Here is a 22198-nt window from a genome sequence, read left to right as displayed (position 1 = left end):
ACGACATTCTCTTACACTACAACTTCTCTTATGCCAGTACAGGTAATGTCAGAAATCCTGTGCTTTGATTTTTGATAGCATTTCCATCCAAAAATGGGGAGGAAATTGGCTCTATCGTGTCTGGTGTCACATAGCACATTCTTCTTGTTCAGCCGAGACTTTACCAGAGCATTTTCCCGTTCACTGAAAGCACTTACTGGCCAAAGTGACTCCGTTTAAATTTACAAGGAAGTTATTCGACACACATCCTCACTCACCCCTCTTAAGCTTCACATCTGCAGAGCAATAAGTCTAGTCTGCTGGACTGTAATAAAAATCTTTCCTGGCTCTGTTGTGTGTAAAAATAAAGTACAAAAACATTCAGTCATTTTTGAAATGTGACGACTTATACGATCAGATTGTGATCTTTAGTTCTTTCCTCAAGTCCTGGCTACAAGCTTTAACCATTTTCCAGTTGAAATATGAAGGTTAGCTTTCAAATCTTTAATCATTCTTGTGGGAAATAGTCTTACATCATGTGATTTCTGTTCACTTCACTTGAGTCAATCCTAAGTTCTCATATAGGCTCTCCCATCTTGAATAAATCATTCTTATTTCAAAACAAAATGAGCAGGTCCTTATTTGAAGTTTCATATTTTATTTACGCTCTTATAATTACCTCTTTCAAACTACAAAGAGGATGAACATTGTCTCTATATGCATTTGGTCTCGTCGAGTCCAAAAACCATGACAACAGACTAGCAAACTGTGAATGATGTGTTTGAAGCCTATTCATGTCAATAGAGCACTTTGTAAAGAGTTCAAGTGTGTTAAGTGTCTGGTCAAATATCAGAGAGAAAGGAAGAGAACATGACTGTGTCAGGAATAAACAGAAGGGACTGTGCCAGAATGAGAGAGCAAGGCAGCAACAAGGAAAGAAAATACTGAATTCAGAAAGAGGGATAGAGGACCGTCAGCAGATGAGAGAGACTTAAAAAGAAAACACACGCAAATTATAAACTATGATTGTGAAAGACAGGAAATGTGAGCAGGAAATAGACATTGACCAATATTGTTTTAGTTACAAAGAGACTTTGGACATACAGAGGCTGTTTACCTTGGAGCACAGGACACTGAGGTGGGACCATGATTGAGATACGTAAAATTATCAGAGACAGAGATAGGGTGGACAGGAAAGAACCTTTCCCCTTGATGGAGGGATCAATGTCCAGTGGTCATAGATTTAAGGTAAATATCAGGACGTTTAGAGGGGATGTGAGGAAAGGTTTTTCACCCAGAGGGTGGTGAGAATCTGGAACTCACTGTCTTAAGGGTGGTGGAGGCAGAATCACTCATAACATTTCAGAAATATTTAGATGTCACATTCAACACCAAGGCATACACAGCTAAGAGCCAAGTGCTGGAAAATGGGATTAGAGTAGTTAGGTCATTGTTTTTAATTAGTGCAGACTCAATGGACCGAAGGGCCATGTTTTGTGCCACAGACCTCTCTGACTGTAAAGTTACGGGTTTCAGTTTGACATGGATTAAGGAAACAGACTAAAAGCTTGGCAGATAGAATTTAATGCAAAAATGCTTGAGGGAACAGTTTTGGGAGGACTAAAAACCATATACCATCAAGAGCATGATTTGGAAAAATAGAAATGACCAGAATGACCTCTATATGCACTTGGCTTTAAGGATGGTGTATAACTTGGTTTTATACATTAAATATAAAAGCAAAGAGAACTATCTTAAATGTTTATGAATACGTGGGTAGGGAATTATGGACAATTCTGGGCACTACACGTCAGGAAGAATATAATGCCTCAAAAAGGGTGCCTCAGACGGGGGTTTTCAGCATGTTACCAGGCATAAGGGATTTCATTTAGGAGGTAAAGTTGAAAAGTTCAGATTGTTCACCTTAGAACAGTGAAGATCTTTGGAGCTTTTCATGGTAATGCGAGGTTTTGATAGGTTAAATATAAAAAGAATATTCCCTCTGGTGACAGGCAAAAACTAGATTCAAAATCACTGGCAGAAACAGAAATAAGGAAGACTTTCTTTTATTCTCCCAATTTTGTCTTATCCATCCATAGGAGTCAGCATTTATTACCCATCATTAATTGCCCTGGAGAAGGTGGTAGTCAGCTGCCTTCCTGAACCACTGCAGTCATTTGGATATAGATCACCTACAGTGCTGTTAGAGAGGATGTTACAGGATTTTGACCCAAAGAAACTAAAGTAACAATAATATATTTCCTAGTCAGGATGGGGAGGGCTTGGAGGAAAACTTGCAGCTGGTGGTGATCCTATGTCATGAAGTCATAAAGGTTTATAGCACAGCAAAAGGTCCACAGCTCATCAAGTCTAACCTGGTCAAGAATAATCACTTAACTATTCTCGTCCCCTTTTTCCAGCACTTGGCCCTTAGCCTTGTATGTCTTGGCATCATGAGTGACATCTAAATATTTCTTGTATACTATGAGGAATTCTGCATCTACCACCCTTAGAGGCAATGAGTTCCAGATTCCCACCACCATCTGAGTGAAAGAAACCTTTCCTCACATCCTCTCTAAACTTCCTGGCCTTTACGTTAAATCTATGTCTCTGTCATTGATCCCTCTACCAAATGGAAAGGTTCCTTCCTCGCTAACCCTCTTAATTTTATATATCTAATCAAATTTTCTCCAGTTTTAGCATAACATGCCTGCTCTTAAACTCTATGCCCTAAGTAAGTAGCCCATATGCCTTCTCAACCAGTTTATTTATCTGTCCTGCTACCTTAAAGGAACAGTGGACATGTACAGCAATCTTCCTCTGATCCTTGGTGTCACAAAGCTGTTCTTTTTCTCAAGGATACTATGTCCTTGGGTTTTTCAGAGGGGTCATAAACAGGCTGGGCTCTGAAACAGCTGGGTTTGGTACAGAGATGAAAGGTCTTTTTGTTTATACATAAATAGATGAGTTTTTAGGCCAAAGCTTTTCTGTTTTTAGAAATAACCTGTATAAGTCAAGGGGGCGTGGCCAGCTCTGTAGCTGTGCAGTTCAGTCCAGAACTAGTTAGAGATTTAAGGTGTGGGCTGTGTGGAAACAGGCTGCCAGACTCTCTCTTTTTTTGCCCTTCTAACTTCGACCTGTAAGCCTTTTTACTGTATTTAAGGGGGTTTGTTTATTGGGATTGTTGTTTACATTTGGAACAGCATAAATAAGTCTAGTTTGGATAGACTGGGTTCTGTAGGGTTATTTTATTCTGTTTTGTGTTTCATTGTGTAATTTTGTGAATAAAGTTTTGCCTGTTTTAAAACCTGGTAGTCAACCTAGCTAACTCACTCCAGGTAATTTTCGCTGTACACTTACCGAAACAATTTGCAAAGTTATGGTCTAGGATGCCTGCTCAAGAATGTTTTCAGAGGGTCCTATTGTTCATCATCTATTCTTTTGCTTTTGTTTGTCCTCCCCAAGTGCATCACCCCACACTTATCTGGACTGGATTCCATTTGCCACTGCTCTGCCCATCTGACCAGTGTGTCTATATTGTCCTGTACTCTAAGGGTATCCTCCTGACTGTTTACCACCCCACCATTTTTGTATCATCCACAACGTATCTGATGATGCCCTTGTCCTTTTAGATGTTAAAAGTTACAAGTTTGGAAAGTGGTGTTGGAGGAGTTTTGGTGATGAGGTCCAGAAATCGCTGTCTGGAAAGCTGATGGAAGATCAATCATTTCGTTTTAAAAGGGAGTGCCAGAGGGATTTGAGGCTGAGGAACTTACCCGTTTAGGGATAAAAAAGCAGAGGTGTGAGACTAAGCATAACAGCTCTTCAACCGAACCAGCACAAAGATGATAGAGCGAATGCTTCTTTCTGTGTTCTAAGTTTCTATGATTCAATATGAAAGTTAACACATCAGAACAATTGAGAAAGCTTATGATGTAAAGAAAGCACCCTTCAGTTCAAGTTTGGTTTTTTATAGTTCTAGACAGTGCCTATTATATTGAATAAACACTGGGGCTCTCACACGCATTCACTCTCTCACACGCACACACACACTCTTTCTCTCACACACGTGCACGCTCTCTGTATCTCTCACACACATTCACACTCTCACGTGGACACACTCTTTCTCATTTGTGTACACTCTTGGTCTCTATCACATACAAACTCTCTTTTCTCAAATGCAGGTGCTTTCTTTCTCTCACACAAACACACACTTACTCGCATTCACTCTCTCTCACATGTACACACTCTCACGCACCCACACTCTCTTGCCCTCATGCACACACTCAAGTATGCGCAGTCTTTCTCTCGCACGCGCACACCCTCTTGTGCACATTCTTATTTGCACACTTTTTCACACTTGTATACACTCTGTCTCACACACTCCTCTCGCACTTGCACACAAGTACTCTCTCACACAGGAGAAAGTGAGGTCTGCAGATGCTGGAGATCAAAGTTGAAACTTTATTGCTGGAACAGCACAGCAGGTCAGGCAGCATCCAGGGAACAGGAGATTCGACGTTTCGGGCACAGGCCCTTCCTCAGGAATGAGCAGAGAGTGTTCAGCAGGAGAAGATAAAAGGTAGGGAGGAGGGACTTGGAGGAGGGGAGTTGGAAATGTGATAGGTGGAAAGAGGTCAGGGTGAGGGTGATAGGTCGGAGTAGGGTGGAGGCGGAGAGGTCAAGAAGAAGACTGCAGGTCAGGAAGGCGGTGCCGGGCTGGAAGGATCCGGCTGAGACAAGGTGGGGGGAGGGGGGATGAAGAAGCTGGTGAAGTCCAAGTTCATCCCCTGCGGTTGGAGGGTTCCCAGTCGGAAGATAAGACGCTCCTCCTCCGACCGTCGGGTTGTTGTGGTTTGGCGGTGGATGAGTCCAATGACCTGCATATCCTCGGTGGAGTGGGAGGGGGAGTTGAAATGCTGTGCCACAGGTTGGTTGGGTTGGTTCGTCCGGGTGGCCCAGAGGTGCTCCCTGAATCGCTCCGCAAGTAGGCGGCCTCTCTCACACATACACTCTTTCCCTCACATGTGCACATTCTCTTTCTTACTCACACACACACTTTGTCTCTCACGTGCTGTCTCTCACACCCGCACACACACTTTCTCACTTGTGCATACACTTGGTCTCTCTCACACACATTCTATCTCAAGCACTTTCTCTTGCACATGTGTGCATACCTTCTCTCATACACTTTCTCACACGTGCACACTCTCTCTCGCACTCACACTCATTTGTACTGTCTCTCGCACATGTGCACAGACTTTCTCACTCTCTTTCTCACATGTGCACACTTGTCACACGTGCATATTCTCTTTCTCACTCGCACACAGTCTCTCACGTGCTCACTCTCTCACACATGTGCAAACACACTTTCTCACTTGTGTACACTCTTTGTCTCTCTCACAAACACCTTATTTTAGTAATGGGCACCCATAATTTTTAACTCTGCTTCCCTCTCCATGGATGCTGTCTGACCTTGCCCAAGTGTTTTCAGCATTTAAATTATAGTACTCAAATGTTTAGTGCAAGGTTGACAAAGCTGACTGTACATGGCCTTGTTAAGAGTTATTTTGCTTTCTCTCAGTGATTCTCCACATTGATAAGTAGATGTGGCACTGTGGCTCAGTGGTTACAGAACCAGAGACCTGGGTTTGATTCCAGGTTGCATGTTCTCCCTAGGTATGTGGGTTTCCTCCAGTTTCCTTCAACAGTCCAAAGATGTGCAGGTTAGGCCTTGGGAAATTGCTCTGTAATGTACAGGGATGTGGAGTTTGGGGGATTAGCTGTAGGAAATGCGGGGTTGCGGAGGTAGCTGGGTCTGAGTGGGATGCTCGTTGGAGGGTTGGTGCAGACTCAATGGGCTGAATGGCCTTTTTCCTTAGGTAAGGATTCTACATAGCTGTACAGGGGAAGTGTTTTTCTGGCAGCCACAAGATCTGATATACATGAGTTTCCTACATCCAATCAGAGTCCTTTGGATCATTTCACTACAGCATGTGTGATAAACCAGTGTTAATAATATTTCTCTATTTTAAAAAACAAACAAGGATAAACCCACTAATTATAGGTCAGACAGCCCAAGGTTGGTGGTCAGGAAACTTTTACAGCAAGTAAACTGGGACAAAATTATTTGGTATTTGGAAACATCTGAACTAAAAATAGAAAGTTGACACAGATATGTGAAAGACTTTTTTTTGAGTTTTTTGATGATGGAAAACTGAGGGCTGGTGAGGAAAGTGTGATTAATGTTTATATGGATTTTCAAACAGTGTTTGATAAAATATCCCATAATAGATCACCTAGCATCCCAAACCTGAATGTTGTGCAGGTATTGCTGCATAATCATCAATTTTTCTCATCAGGCAACGAGTGTCTTTGTTTAAAGAACCCTGCCAACCCTCACCACTACATGACATGGGGCAAAATGATCACACCATTTCAGCTGCACTGCTTGCTGCAGGGCAACAAACCTTTTTGTAGCAGGGTTAATGTCAGTGGTGGTGAGATGAGGTCCTTAAGTGGTCATTAATTGGCCTCTTAAGGGTTTCAACTGGCAGCAGGATGAGAAGGCTGGCCATGCACCTCCAACTTAGAACTTAATTCTGGAAGAGGTGGGAAGATGTCCAGGTGAAGCAATTTATAGCTTGTAGCTCTTATTTGGAGCTAGTTTAAATCAAGAGTGTTTCCCTGATAACTTTTGTCTGCTGAATTCAACCCAGTCAATACCACAAGTACCTCCTCTTAGATCAGTAGGATTCACATGTTCACCTCACAGGGAGATAAATTTTCCAAAAATGTTATCTTCCTCCAATCAGTCTGCTTAATTTTAATAAGCCTTAGCTACAGTATGAACATCCCAGATATTATAAGGTTTTTTAATTTTACTTTGCAAACTATGTATTTCCCACTTAAGATGTGTTTAGATTGTAAGGTTTGTTTCACTTACAATAGAGAACTTAAAATGAGACAGTTTTATTTGCAGAAATTGAAAAGAAATACACTTTCTGGTTGGAGAAATATGCTTCTATTGCAAAAATGATCAGATGTTATCTCAAATCTAATTAAATCTAGTTTGATGTTATTTCTAACTATTTAGTATTATCTAATATATAGGAGTATCTAAGAATAGTTAAAATAATACATTGAATAACGTAAGAATAGAATAGCCATCGATATTTAAAGTCAAGTTTTATCTTAAATCCCAAGTGAATAGTTGAGAATAACTATCTGACGGTTTCTAATAGTTCTGAACTTTCAGTCAAATTGTCTTATTCTTAGTGTTTGAATCTCTCCTAATTTGTAAGTTTGGATGTTAACCCTCTATAGGGACAATATATGTGGAACCTCGGATTAAGGATGAGGCCGGGAAACTCTGGATACCGGACCTCATCATGACGAAGGAGCAGCAGATAATTGTTATAGATGTAACAGTTAGGTCTGATCTCCAAATAAACTCCCTCGCAGCGGCTTGGGACGAAAAGACGAAGAAATATCAACATCTTGAGATCCAGAGTTGAAACATCCAGAGTTTCCCGGCCTCATCCTTAATCCGAGGTTCCACATATATTGTCCACCCGTATTTCTTGATATATTTAACTAACTCCTCAACTATTTTGTTGTGTCTCTTGATCCTCATATTTTTTACAGAGGGACACCAACCCGAAATATGTGCTATTGTTTCTGAAGGATCATTACATCTTCGACAACTTTTGATGTTGAATGGTCTGCCATACGATAATGTCGCCCTTGTTGGATATAAATTCGTTCGTATAGTTTCTTATAATGCTGTATCATTTAAAATTATTTCTTAATTATTCAATGAATTTTTTTTCTACAAGCTGCCAGGGGAGATGGTGGAGATGGATACAATTACAACATCTAAAAAGCATCTAAATGGGTACATGATAGGTAGAGTTTATAGGGATATGGTCCAAATGCTGGCAAATGGGACTCGATCAGTTTACAATATGTAAATATTGGTGCCACTGAGTTGGGGAGAAAGTGAGGTCTGCAGACGCTGGAGATCAAAGCTGAAACTTTATTGCTGGAACAGCACAGCAGGTCAGGCAGCATCTAGGGAACAGAAGATTCGACGTTTCGGGCACATGCCCTTCTTCAGGAATGAAGAAGGGCATGTGCCCGAAACGTCGAATCTTCTGTTCCCTAGATGCTGCCTGACCTGCTGTGCTGTTCCAGCAATAAAGTTTCAGCCACTGAGTTGGGCCAAAGGGTCTGTTTCCCTGCTTCGTAACTCTATGACTCTCTATGTTGTCAGCTTTTGCCTAATCAATCTGACAATCTTGAAAGAATTCTTCATTAAAGGTGTTTTTTGAAAGCAAACTAAATATTTTACTTCTCTATTAATATGAATGTTTGATCCTCGTATCTAATAATATTTATGTACTAAGAATGTTTGCCATCACTTCTATCTGTCATTAACATCTTATTTTCATGTTTTCTATGTGATATTGCCATTCTTTTTCCAGGCTTTCTTTTCAGTAATTAAACTAATGTTTGTACCTTTTTGTTGTCTGTGCTGTATACTGTTCTATAAATTGAATAAACAGCATATGTGTCATCTCCATGTCCTCTTCCAGGTATATTCAAATTTCAAAGTGGACCATTTTGACATTTTCCTGCTAGCTAGTGTTTTTAATTCTTAATTCCTATATAAATAGTTATTTTGAATTTTTTTTTCAATAGCTCTGAGTCTCCTAAATATTTATACACATTTCTCAATCATATCTACATTTCTACCCAGATATCTTTACATTAGAATACAGTCATTCTGTCTAATGAAACTCCATTCCAGCTTCAGCTTGGCACAAGTGAGAGCAGAAAATTCTGCCCTATGTTTCTAGATCATTGACCTGAAATTTTATGTCTTGTCCTTTCTTCCACTTGAACTAATCAGAAACAAAATCCAAACTGTGTGTTCAGATAGGTGCAACCAGAATATTACAATTGTAGGGTCAGGCAAGTACAGAGCCAATAAAAACTGGGTGGTGAAGGAAAGAACAAATAGGTAAGCCTGCGATGGGACGGAGATGAAGTAATTAGTAACAAAAGCAAAAATGATTTAAGACAAAAATGGGTGGTCATGTGGCAACTACAGAAAGATTGCCCAAAATTTGCAGTTGTAAGATACACCATAATGACAATAGTAAACCTGGCAGTAACTACTAGCATCCTCACATTCCAAGTCAAATGCAGAAATTCAGAAGTTGCTAGTAGTGATTCATCATGTTATGAATGCAAGACTTTACAACATGGTTATGTTTTCAATCGTCTACATTTTATTCAGTTGAAGCGGACTGTTCTGAATGGGAATGATGTGATTATCCTAAGTCTGTGTGGAGACAGGCCAGTTTTGGTTGTCGTGGGAAAGAGGCCCAGTTGAATCCCAAAGAAAATTAAGTGCCAGTTTTTACACTTGACATAAACATGGTGCAGCTACTAATTCTGGACAGAGACATTCAGATCCAGAGAGACCTGGAGGGGAAGACTGAAAACAGCTGCTTCAAACAAAGCAGAGGAAAAGACTATTTGATGTGAGCCATCAGTCAGATGCCAAGGAGAACTGCTTTTCTTTTTGAAGAGACTTATGCAGAATTAAGGAGCAAGGAGTCCCTGGAGTGTGGCAAGTCAGTTTGGAGATGCTAAAAAGATTGTACTAAGACTTTCACAGCACACTGCAAGGTTTACCCTTTTGTGACAGGGACAAAGGAGCTCTTGCTGGATTTAAATCCAGAGTTTATAAACCAGGCACACTGGAATTTTCCAAAATTTAGCAGAACAAGATTTGGTACTCACTTTTACTGTTTTTGGTGACAAGTCACGATGGCTATGTTTAATAGCAGGCAGCTCTGGAAAGAAGTGCCTTATAAAAGTAACTAAGGTTAATTTGAAGACTGTGGAAAATAAATAGAAGTCCATTTGAAAGTAGGGGTTAAAAAGACAGAGATGCTTTAAGTATTGGCTCCAAACTTGAGAAGGTAAACAGTGATCCTGATAGCGCTCAAGTTGATTCAGTGTAAATGAAACAACTCGAATTGAAAATGAATCAGAATTTCTAAGAGAATGGAAAAACAGAAGATTGTAATGGGAAAAGTCAGAAAGGCAAAGAAAGGGAACTGAGAAAATGTGAACTGAACAGTTAAAGGATTCAAAAACAGGGTTTCAGGAAAATTGGACAATTTTAAATTTTAATTTGACTGGAAATGTATATTTTGTAACGCAATGGCACAGTAATTAGAACCGCTGCATCACAGAGCCAGGGTCCCAAGTTCGATTCTAGCCTTGGGTGACTGCCTGTGTGGAGTTTGCACATTCTTCCCATGTCTGCCTGGGTTTCCATCAGGTGTTCTGGTTTCCTCCCACAGTCCAAAGATATGCAAGTTGGCTGGATTGGCCATGTTAAATTGTCCCATAATGTTCCAGGATGTGCAGACTCAATAGATTAGCCATGGGAAATGCAAGGTTGTGGGGAAAAGGGTGGGGAAGTGGATCTGGGTGGGACGCTCTTCAGAGGATGGTGCAGTATTGATGGGCCAAATGGTCTTGACTGCAATGTAGGGGTTCTATGATTCAAGTGCCTAAATTCAGTGAGGAAGGATTGGAAAAGTTTGGGAAAATTTATACAAAAACTTAAGTGGTCAAAAAAGTTGCACTATTGTAGTTTAGAGCATATTCATGGGAGAAGGCTTTGAAGTGTATTTGCCTTTTTCATAAATACTGCCTCATGGATATGGTGCAGTGAAAGTTGCTGTTGTCAATGCATACATGTTAGTGTTAAAGACTAACAGACAGCATTTAAAAGTTTAAGGAACAAGGATGCAGACTTGGTAGAACTCACCAAGGAAAGAGAAATGGTAGTTGATAGGTGGTGTATGTCTAGAAGGTTGAACAAAATTTTGAGAAGCTTAGACAGGTGATACTAATAGAAGAATTTAAAATCATGTCCCCTTGGGAATTAATATTTCTTGCCATCCCAAAAGGTTTCTTAACAAATAAGCAGTAATTGTGGACAATTATGAGCTGTTTTACAAACATGTTTGTGTGTGTGTGTGTGTCTCTCTCTCTCTCTCTCTCTCTCTCTCTCTCTCTCTCTCTCTCTCTCTCTCTCTCTCTCTCTCACCCCCTATCATTCACACTCACACACACACTCGTTCTCTCTCGCTTTTTATATCAAGATAGATGTGGGTTCGAGCTCTGCTCTAGAGCCTTGATCTGATCATATATCTCACCTGAGGTGCACTCAGAACTCAATGATGATGCAGACGTGATCTAACCAGAGAGCTGTTCAATTTAAGGCTCATTTGTAGATAGAAACAATCCTGAGACAATAAAATTGATGCAGCATTTGATTTTAAAGTATCAGTTCATTAGTTAACAATGTATTAAAGGTGCAATAGCAGTTTAACCTTGCCAGGATTGATCTAATTTAGTTGAGTTCTCAGATGCAGAAGGATCTGGGTGTCCTAGTGCATGAATCACAAAAGGTTAGGACCCAGGGACAGCAAGTATTTGCAAGGAAAGCAAATAGAATGTTATCATTTATCAATACAATCATGCGGGTGTTATACAGCAGAGTGTTGGTGAGACCACATCTAGAGTATTGTGCACAGCACTGGTTGCCTTATTAAAGAGAGTATACAAATGTGTTTGGAAGCAGTTTAGAAAAGCTTTATTTTGAGGAATAACTGGAATGGGTAGGTATGTGGTATTCCAAGGAAATGATGGACAGGCAAGACCTCTATCCATCAGAGTTTAGAAGAGTAAGAGGCAAATCGATTGAAACATGTAAGATCTTGGGGTTCTTGAAAGGGTGGATATGGAGAGGGAGATCTTCCAGGTAAACACATTTGGAGGAAGCATTCTGAAGTTTGGAGTTTCACTAGCAGAAACCCTAGTTCCTGGGGTGTGGAATAGTGATGGGACTCCAATTCCCATTGTCTGCTGACAACAGGCTATCACAATCCTGTCCATTTGGAATGAGCAATATTGCTGTCTTTGGGAAGGAAGACAACAGTCTAAGCTCAAATTGGGGGAGTTAAATCTTTTTAGGAACCTTAACTGAATGATGTTGCTCTTTTTCAGATATATATTTATATAAATGATTTGGATGTGAACATAGGAGGTATAGTTAGTAAGTTTGCAGATGTCAACAAAATTGGAGGTGTGGCAGAGAGCAAAGAAGGTTATCTCAGATTACAATGGGATCTTGATCAGATGGGCCAATGGGCTGAGAAGTGGCAGATGGAGTTTAATTTAGATAAATGTGAGGTGCTGCATTTAGGAAAGGCAAATCAGAGCAGGACTTATACACTTAATGTTAAGGTCCTGAGGAGTATTGCTGAACAAAGACCTTGGAGTGCAGGTTCCTTGAAAGTAGAGTCGAAGGTAGATAGAATAGTGAAGAAGGTGTTTGGTATGCTTTCCTTTATTGGTCAGAGTACTGAGTATAGGAGTTGGGAGGTCATATTACTACTGGAAGGATGTTGCAAAACTTGAAAGGGTTTGGAAAAGATTTACAAGGATGTTACCAGGGTTAGAGGATTTGAGCTATAGGGAGAGGCTGAATAGGTTGGAGCTGTTTCCCTGGAGCAGCGGAGGCTGAGGGGTGACCTTTGTAGACATTTATAAAATCCTGAGAGGCATGATTAGGATACAAATACAAGGTCTCTTCCCCGAGGTGGGGGAACCCACAACTAGAGGGCATAGGTTTAGGGTGTGAGGAGAAAGATATAAAAGAGACCTAAGGGGTGACTTTTTTTTTCCACACAGAGTGGTGTGTGTATGGAATGAGCTGCCAGAGGAGTGGAGGAGTGGTATAATTACAGCATTTAAAAGGCATCCAAATGAGTATACGAATAGGAAGGGTTCAGAGGGAAATGGGCCAAGTGCTGGCAGGTGGGACTAAATTGGGTTGGGATATCTAGTTGCATGGACGGGTTGGACCGAAGGGTCTGTTTCCATGCTGTAAATCTCTGACTGTTGTGAAATTTCACAGAATATGGAGGGATAAGACATCAGATCAAAATGAAAAAAGTAGCCTGGAGGAAGAAATAGATTTCTTTTTAGAGCAGAAAAAGACAGTCTCGTGGTTAGTGTGAATCAAACATATAGACCTGCTAACTTTAGCAGAAAAAAGGACATGTAATGTAAGAAGAGTGCTAAAAATTAAAATGTATGAATAGATTATTTCTAAGATTCCTTGGAGATAATGTGAACACTAACTCAGCAATACTGTTTGCTACCTCCACAGTGGAAATATATATCATAACTCTCTTTTCTGCATCTACTCATTGAATTTACTGTCTCTATTCACCATCTAACTGACAGGAATGCTGTGTCCCAAATTAAATTGGACAATGTTATTAGATTCCCTACAGTATGGAAACAGGCCCTTCGGCCCAACAAGTCACACCAACCCTCCGAAGAGTAACCCACCCAGACCCATTCCCCTACCCTACATTTACCTCTGACTAACGCACCTAACACAATGGACAATTTAGCATTCTGATAATATGTCCTGACCTTTCCCTTGTTTGCCATTAATCTTGTACCTTGATCCCTTGCCTTTCTCAAATGAGTTAAACCAACCTATCAATATCTATTTGTCTGCTTACTTGCAAGCTAGGTTAAGACAACAACAGTGGTTTCATGCATGATTTTAACTGTTGACTATCTTGTTTAAGTTGATTGCTGATAGTTGAAGCATAATGGGCCTGATGAGAAAAATGTTTTCCATTGCCATTCATCATGTCATTGTTAATAATAACAGCCTAATAATTAATCACTTGTCAAGGATTGATCAATTCAATTGGTTAATTTATTCAAAACAGTAAGACACATTATAAGTTATGAAGCAGAGGTTAAAGAAAAGCAACTGATTTCCATGTGGGCAGCATGAAAACCCATTGCAGATTAACGGGCAGGCAGAGTCCCAATATTGTGCACACACCAGTGTGTGGAGTCCTAAGAGGTGAACTCTTTTAGAGGCAAGGTACAGATACAACAAAGTTAAAATGTGGTTTAATAAAGAATTCTGTAATTATAGGGTTGCACCAATGTGTCCATTAAAGGTATAGATTTTTGTTAGGAGTTAAATTGTTTAGGAACTGCTGTAACTATTGGTTCTGGAATAAAACTTTTGGGCTGCAGGAAGTTATATTGTACCAAATAAATTGACATAGAAAAATCTGTGACCTCCTGTCAAAAATTATTATTTCAACTAAAGGTACTGTATAGCAAGTGAAACTGTCAATGTTAGAAGGATATTAAAATATTAGGTAAGAAACAAAATGTTAGTGGAAATTGGAGATCATAGAATCATACAGTATAGCAGTCCTTTAGCCCATCAAGACTAAACCAGCAAAAAAAAACACTAATATTACACAAGTCCAACTTTTCAGCACTAAGCTTATATAGCCTTAAACTTTACGACACTTCAAATGTTCGTGCAAGTACTTTTTAAAGGATGTGAGGCTTCCCACCACAACTATCCTCCCAAACATTGCACTCTATATTCCCACCATCCTCCGAGTTAAAACATTTTCCTCAAATCCCCTCTAAATGTCCTGCCTTTCACTTTAAAACAATATCTCCTTGACTAAGGACATCCGCTGCTTTCTGTTTACCCTGTCTATGTCCCTCATAATCTTATATACTTCTACCAGATACACTTCTTGACCTTCTCTGCTCCACAATAAAGCAGCTGTGCCATCCCAGGCAACATCCTGGTGACTTTCCTCTGCACCTCCTCCAATGTAATCACATCCTCATAATAGTGTAGTGACCAGAACTGCACAGTTATGGCCTAGCCAAAGCTTTGTCCAGCTCCAACATAATCTCACTGCTCTTATATCTATGCCTCAACTGATAAAGGCAAGCATCCTTTATGCCTTCTTAACTACTCTGTTAGGTTGTCTAAGAGAAACTGAGGACTGCAGATGCTAGAGATCAGAGTCAAAGAGTGGGAAAGCACAGCCGGTCAGGCAGCATCTGAGGAGCAGGAAAATCAAAGTTTCGAGCATAAACCCTTGAAGGGCTTATGCTGGAAGCGTCGATTCTCTTGTTCCTCAGATGCTGCCTGACCAGCTGTGCTTTTCCAGCACCACATACTTCAACTCTGTTAATTTGTCTAGCCGACTTCAAGAACTTGTGGATAAGCACCCAATAGCCCCCTGTTCCTTTGAGCTTCCTCAGAGTCAGAGATGTACAACACGGAACAGACCCTTCGGTCCAATCCGTCCAACCAGATATCCCAACCCGATCTAGTCCCACCTGCCAGCACCCGGCCCATATCCCTCCAAACCCTTCCTATTCATATACCCATCCAAATGCCTCTTAAATGTTGCAATTGTACCAGCCTCCACCACTTCCTCTGGCAGCTCATTCCATACACGTACCACCCTCTGCGTGAAAACGTTGTCCCGTAGGTCTCTTTTATATCTTTCCACTCTCACCCTAAACCTATGCCCTCTAGTTCTGGACTCCCCGACCCCAGAGAAAAGACTTTGCCTATTCCTGGTGTCACATCAGATAAGATAAATCCATTTGAATTAAACGTGTGTAAAACTTTTTAAAAACCATACACTCTGATCCTCAATATGTTTACAAGCAGGAATAATTTCTCTCTCTCTCTCTCTCTCTCTCCTCTATCCAGGCCTTCATGATTTTGAAAACTTCTGTCAAATCTCCTCTTGGCCCCTCCCCTCCAAGGAAAACAGTCCTAAATTCTCCAATCTATCTTCATACCTGAACTGTCTCTTACCTGGAACCATTCTTGTTAAACTCTTCTCTCTCCAGTGCCTTGGATATGGCTCCCTCACAGTGCTGACACTCCTTGCCATTGGAAGAAAAGTCAAGGTTTTATATCTGACTTTAGTTTCCAATTGACATTGTTAGAACCCAGAAAGTAGTTGGGTTGCCAGCAATATTGCCTTTGACAAAGTTAACCAAACTCAACAAAATCTGAAATCTTTGGGTCCATCATACTATTCCTCCAGATTGTGTGCTGTCTAAGGCAGATTGTAAAAAGCAGCAGGTAGGCTGCAAAACCGCAGTTCCATCTTGTTACCAAGGACATGGACATGCTGTACAGTCTACACAAAATTAAGGAAAACATCTTTTGTCCAAACTGAAAGAAAATGCAACAGTGAGCAGTCAAGAAATTTTCTTTGAAAAGAGAGATCGAATGTTAAGAACTTGCATAAAAGTAGATGTAACATCTTGATTTTCACATTTATTTGATTGTTAGTCGTTGACCCCTTATAATTTTGCTAATCATAATGCTTAATGGTGAAATGTGACAAACAGGGGAAAGAATGTTTTCTGCATTGCATGTTGTATGATAGATGCTAACATCTTCACGATGTTATAATTTGAAAGTGTCTCAAAGTTGCAATGGTCATGCTTTTTATATCTTATGAGGGGTAGGTGTTACAAATGCAAACATTATAAATGGATTATATTTTAAATTGTCTCCTTACAATTTAAGGTAACATAAAATGTTCAGAATGGGAGAGAGATGATATGATTATGCTAATTCTGCTGGAGAAAGACCCATGGGATTTAGTCGTCATGGGGAAAGAGGTCCAGGCCAAATTTTAGAAAACTTTATGTGCCAATTTTCACACATTGACATGAAAATGGGACAGCTGGTCTTTCTGGACACAGACACTCAAACTTAGAGAGGTATGGAGAGGGAGACCAAAAACAGCTGCTGCTTGGCAAAACCAGAGGAAAAACCTGCTTTGTGTTAACCTACAAGTAGATGCTAAGAAGAATTGGTTTTCTGTTTGACGAGAGAAAGTGAGGGCTGCAGATGCTGGAGATCAGAGCTGAAAATGTGTTGCTGGAAAAGCGCAGCAGGTCAGGCAGCATCCAAGGAACAGGAGAATCGACGTTTCGGGCATAAGCCCTTCTTCAGGAATGAGGAAAGTGTGTCCAGCAGGCTAAGATAAAAGGTAGGGAGGAGGGACTTGGGAGGGGCTTTGGAAATGCGATAGGTGGAGGGAGGTCAAGGTGAGGGTGATAGGCCGGAGTGGGGTGGGGGCGGAGAGGTCAGGAAGATGGTGCTGAGTTCGAGGGATTTGACTGAGACAAGGTGGGGGGAGGGGAAATGAGGAAACTGGAGAAATTCGAGTTCATCCCTTGTGGTTGGAGGGTTCCCAGGCAGAAGATGAGGCGCTCTTCCTCCAACTGTCGTGTTGCCATGGTCTGGCGATGGAGGAGTCCAAGGACCTGCATGTGGGAAGGGGAGTTAAAGTGTTGGGCTACGGGGTGGTTGGGTTGGTTGGTTCAGGTGTCCCAGAGTGTTCTCTAAAACGTTCCGCAAGTAGACGGCCTGTCTCCCCAACATAGATGAGGCCACATCGGGTGCAGCGGATGCAATAGATGATGTGTGTGGAGGTGCAGGTGAATTTGTGGCGGATATGGAAGTGTCCCTTGGGGCCTTGGAGGGAAGTAAGGGGGGGGGAGGTGTGGGCGCAAGTTTTCTTGCGGTTGCAGGGGAAGGTGCCAGGAGTGGAGGTTGGGTTGGTGGGGGGTGTGGACCTGACGAGGGAGTCACGGAGGGAGTGGTCTTTTCAGAACGCTGATAGGGGAGGGGAGGGAAATATATCCCTGGTGGTGGGGTCCGTTTGGAGGTGGCGGAAATGGCGGCGGATGATACGTTGTACATGGAGGTTGGTGGGGTGGTAGGTGAGGACCGGTGGGGTTCTGTCTTGGTGGTGGTTGGAGGGGCGGGGCTCAAGGGCTGAGGAGCGGGAAGTGGAAGAGATGCGGTGGAGGGCATCGTCGACTACGTCTGGCGGGAAATTGCAGTCCCATATTCCCAATTCCTTCATCTCCGCCGCATCTGCTCCCAGGAGGACCAGTTCCAAAACCGTACAACCCAGATGGCCTCCTTCTTCAAGGACCACAATTTCCTGCCAGACGTAGTCGACGATGCCCTCCACCGCATCTCTTCCACTTCCCGCTCCTCCGTCCTTGAGCCCCGCCCCTCCAACCGCCACCAAGACAGAACCCCACTGGTCCTCACCTACCAGCCCATCAACCTACATGTACAACGTATCATCCGCCGCCATTTCTGCCACCTCCAAACGGACCCCACCACCAGTGATATATTTCCCTTCCCTATCAGCGTTCCGAAAAGACCACTCCCTCCGTGACTCCCTCGTCAGGTCCACACCCCCCACCAACCCAATCTCCACTCCCGGTACCTTCCCCTGAAACCGCAAGAAATGCAAAACTTGCGCCCACACCTCCCCCCTTACTTCCCTCCAAGGCCCCAAGGGACACTTCCATATCCGCCACAAATTCACCTGCACCTCCACACACATCATCTATTGCATCCGCTGCACCCGATGTGGCCTCCTCTATATTGGGGAGACAGGCCGCCTACTTGCAGAACATTTCAGAGAACACCTCTGGGACACGCGGACCAACCAACCCAACCACCCCGTAGCCCAACACTTTAACTCCCCCTCCCACTCCACCAAGGACATGCAGGTCCTTGGACTCCTCCATCGCCAGACCATAACAACACGACGGTTGGAGGAAGAGCGCCTCATCTTCTGCCTGGGAACCCTCCAACCACAAGGGATGAACTCGGATTTCTCCAGTTTCCTCATTTCCCCTCCCCCCACCTTGTCTCAGTCAAATCCCTCGAACTCAGCATCGCCTTCCTAACTTGCAATCATCTTCCTGACCTCTCCGCCCCCACCCCACTCCGGCCTATCACCCTTACCTTGACCTCCCTCCACCGATCGCATTTCCAAAGCCCCTCTCCCAAGTCCCTCCTCCCTAGTTTGAAGACACTCAAAATTGTATAAAGAGACTTTCAGACGACACTGGAAGACTAACACTGATGTGATAGGAGAAAGAGAGCTTCTGAAGACACAGGAGGCTACATCTGTGTTGAGTGTGTGGTATCATGTAAACCTGGTTAGAAAGTATTTTTGGTTGAGTTAATTAGTTGATGGAGAAGTACATTTAAGTAGGTTGGTCTACTGGCTAGTTATGCTTAGTCTATGTTTATTTTTATTTATTTATTACAGTAAAAGTCTTAAATTGAAATGAAAGTGAAATACATCATGCATTTTTCTGGTGGTTGCTAGGAGATTTGTATGCCATTTTATAAATTATTTGTCTCTATGGCAAATATTCGTTCCCCATAATATACTCTTGAAGTTCACTTACAATACAATATACAGAAATCGCTTGAGGCAACATTGGACCAGATTCCATGCCTCTCTTTGTAGTTACATCCATTCCCAGCTTTCCTTAAAGAGGGAGAGTGAAGTGTCCAACTGTACCCCAGGGGGAATCAATGGCCCATGGCACAAGTGGGACTAGAGTGCCTTACCACCATCAAGAACATTTCAATTTTATTTTTTAAATTTATTTTAAAATTTTGATTTGTTTTTGTAGTTGCAGTATCCTTTTGAGAAGTGAAGAATTATGATGTCTTACAATTGTTCAAGAAGTGGGTACGTTCATTGATGATGGCACAATATTCAGAACCATTCACCATGAGCTTTGTGCTGCACAAGTGTCTGGTAATGACAGGAGAGAATCTAACCATTGCTCTTTGATATTCAATGGCCCTAATACCACTGAATTTGGCACTACCAATATCCTAGGGGGGGGGGGGGGGGGGTTACCATTGACTAGAAACTGAGCTACACCAGCTACATAAATAATGTGGCTACAAGAACGGGTCTGGGGTTAGGAACCATCGGACTTTGAAATATATCACCACTCCTTCGCTGCTGCTGGGCCAAATTCCTAGAGATCACTTCCTAACTGCACAATCAGTGTACTCACAATCCAAGGACAGCAGTGGTTGAAGGCAGCAGCATCTACCACCTTCTGAACAGCAATTAGGGATGGGCAATAAATGTTGATCCTGCTTGTGATGCCCAAAACCAGTCTTGGACTTAAAATGGCTAAATAGAAGCTGAATCAATGTGAATATCCCTTTTTACATGGCAGTCTCACTATAAAATACTCCTGAAACAAGTGCACCTAGTTGAATGAGGAAGTACCTTGATTTTTAACAGCACACTAATATTGAATGCTAAATGACTTCTCTGGCCCTGAAAAACAATCCAATATTTATAAAATGTTAAATTTCTACATTGAGAAAATAGGTTTGTTATTTTAATAGAATTATTGAGCTTATGATATTTCATAGAATCCCTACAATGTGGAAATAGGCCATTTGGCCCAATGGATCCACACTGACCCTCTGAAGAGCATTCTACCCAAATCCATCCCCCTACCCTCTCCCTGCAATCCTGCATTTCCCATGGCTAACCCACCTAGCCTGCACATCCCTGAACACTATGGGTAATTTATCATGACCAATCCACCGAAGTTGCTCATCTTTGGACTGTGGAAGGAAATCAGAGCACCTGGCAGAAACTCATGCAGACATGGGGAGAATGTGTACACTCCACACAGTCACCTAAGGGTGGAATCGAACCCAGTCCCTGGTGCCGTGAGGTAGCAGTGCTAACCATTGAACCACCGTGCACCCCCCTTCCCACCCCCACCAAGTGCTGAATGGCCTAATTTCTGATGCTATGCCTTATGATCATTCTCAAAAACATGTACATGTAAAAAAAAATTTAGTTGAAAATTTTAAAATGTGAAGGATAATAAGTGTTAAACACTCCATAGCTTTCTGTATTTGAGAGCTCTGCAATGTAATTGGCTTCATAGCTTACTTAATGATGTCGCTGAAAACAAAATATACTGAAGATCACAGCAGGTCAGGCAGCATTTATGCAGACAGTAAGCTAACGGTTCAAGTCTATGTGACTCTTCATCATACTTCTGATGAAGAGTCATCTGGACTCAAAACGTTGGCTTGCTTTCTCTCCATGGATGATGCTGGATCTGCTGCGATCTACAGTATTTTCTGTTTTTAGTTCAGATTCCAGCATCTGCAGTAATTTGCTCCTATATTGATTATATCACTGTTGTCAGAAACCACACTATATATATATATATATATATATTTGTTGTCAAAATCAAAGTAACATTGAATGATGGTAAGTTACTTCACAGATGCCATCAAATCTTTATAGGCCACTTTCCTTAAAGTCAGCAGCAAATACTGAAATGAAAATCTGAGTCAGTGGTTTGTTTGGACCGGGGTCTTTGCTCTATGTTTGCTTTGACCAGTATCGGAGGTAGGGTGAGAAACAAAACTGGTTACTTTGAGTTAGTGACTCATTCCAAGTGCTGGTTCCTTGTTTGCTTAGTCAGCTGATGGGCACAGCATTCAATAGGTGTAATATTTTACTGCTGTTGTGTTGCCATAGTCTTACCAGACCATGGGGGCTGCTCTCATATCAGAGAGAAGCGATTGGGGGTGATTTAAACTGAGGGCCACCAGACCTCAGGCGAAGGAAGAAGTTGTAAAGGAGAGTCCTTCATGGTAATCTCAAACTGGTGATGGGAATTAAATACAAGCTGTTGGCATCATACTGCTCTGTAAACTGACAATCCAGCCCACTGAGCTAAACCGATTTCCAATATTTTATTGTAGGTTTATTAATTCACATCTTTTTCATAAAGTAACAACACATTTTGATTTCTTTGCTGTGAGCTTGCTCTTTGATCTATGCTTACTTAGTCCATTTGTTCCTGCAATTTTTTTGGAGAAAATACTTTTAAATAAACATGTCAGGGACTCTCGTTGAACAACTGTTAGCTGTATGTTTCATGTCTGACTCCCAAATGTGGTGGTGGAGTAGTGTACTAGGAGCCAAGAAGTTGAAAATAAACATATGTTCCTTCTCAATCTTTGGTAGAGTGTAACATTTACTTAAGATCAACTGAAGTGGAAGCCAGTTTAAGCTTTTTCAAAATAAAACAAACGGAGTTGAATCCTGATAAAGGCCAATCTGGCTTGCCAAGAAATGTTATGATTGGATCAAGAAACTTAAATATGATATAAATCCGTGCACTTAAAACCACGCCCAACTGCTTTGTTTGTTTCTTATTTTTAATGAGGTGAAATTCGTCTCTTTGCTAATTGAAACAAATATGTCACCTCAGTTCACATGATTGTCCTCAATGAGTGATTTTAAGGCATGTGTTTCCATACTTTTAAGTGGAATAGCAAATGCCAAAGAAGAATTCATATGAATGTGGTTAAATTGCTCTCATAAGCAGCACGTACACCACTTTCAATCTC

The sequence above is a fragment of the Chiloscyllium plagiosum genome, unplaced genomic scaffold, assembly GCF_037043375.1.
Source record: "Chiloscyllium plagiosum isolate Xiang-an unplaced genomic scaffold, Cpla_swu_hap1 HiC_scaffold_4, whole genome shotgun sequence".
NCBI classification, from domain to species: Eukaryota; Metazoa; Chordata; class Chondrichthyes; order Orectolobiformes; family Hemiscylliidae; genus Chiloscyllium; species Chiloscyllium plagiosum.
The sequence above is the reverse complement of the archived record's forward strand: the minus strand, read 5'-3'. Positions refer to the sequence as shown.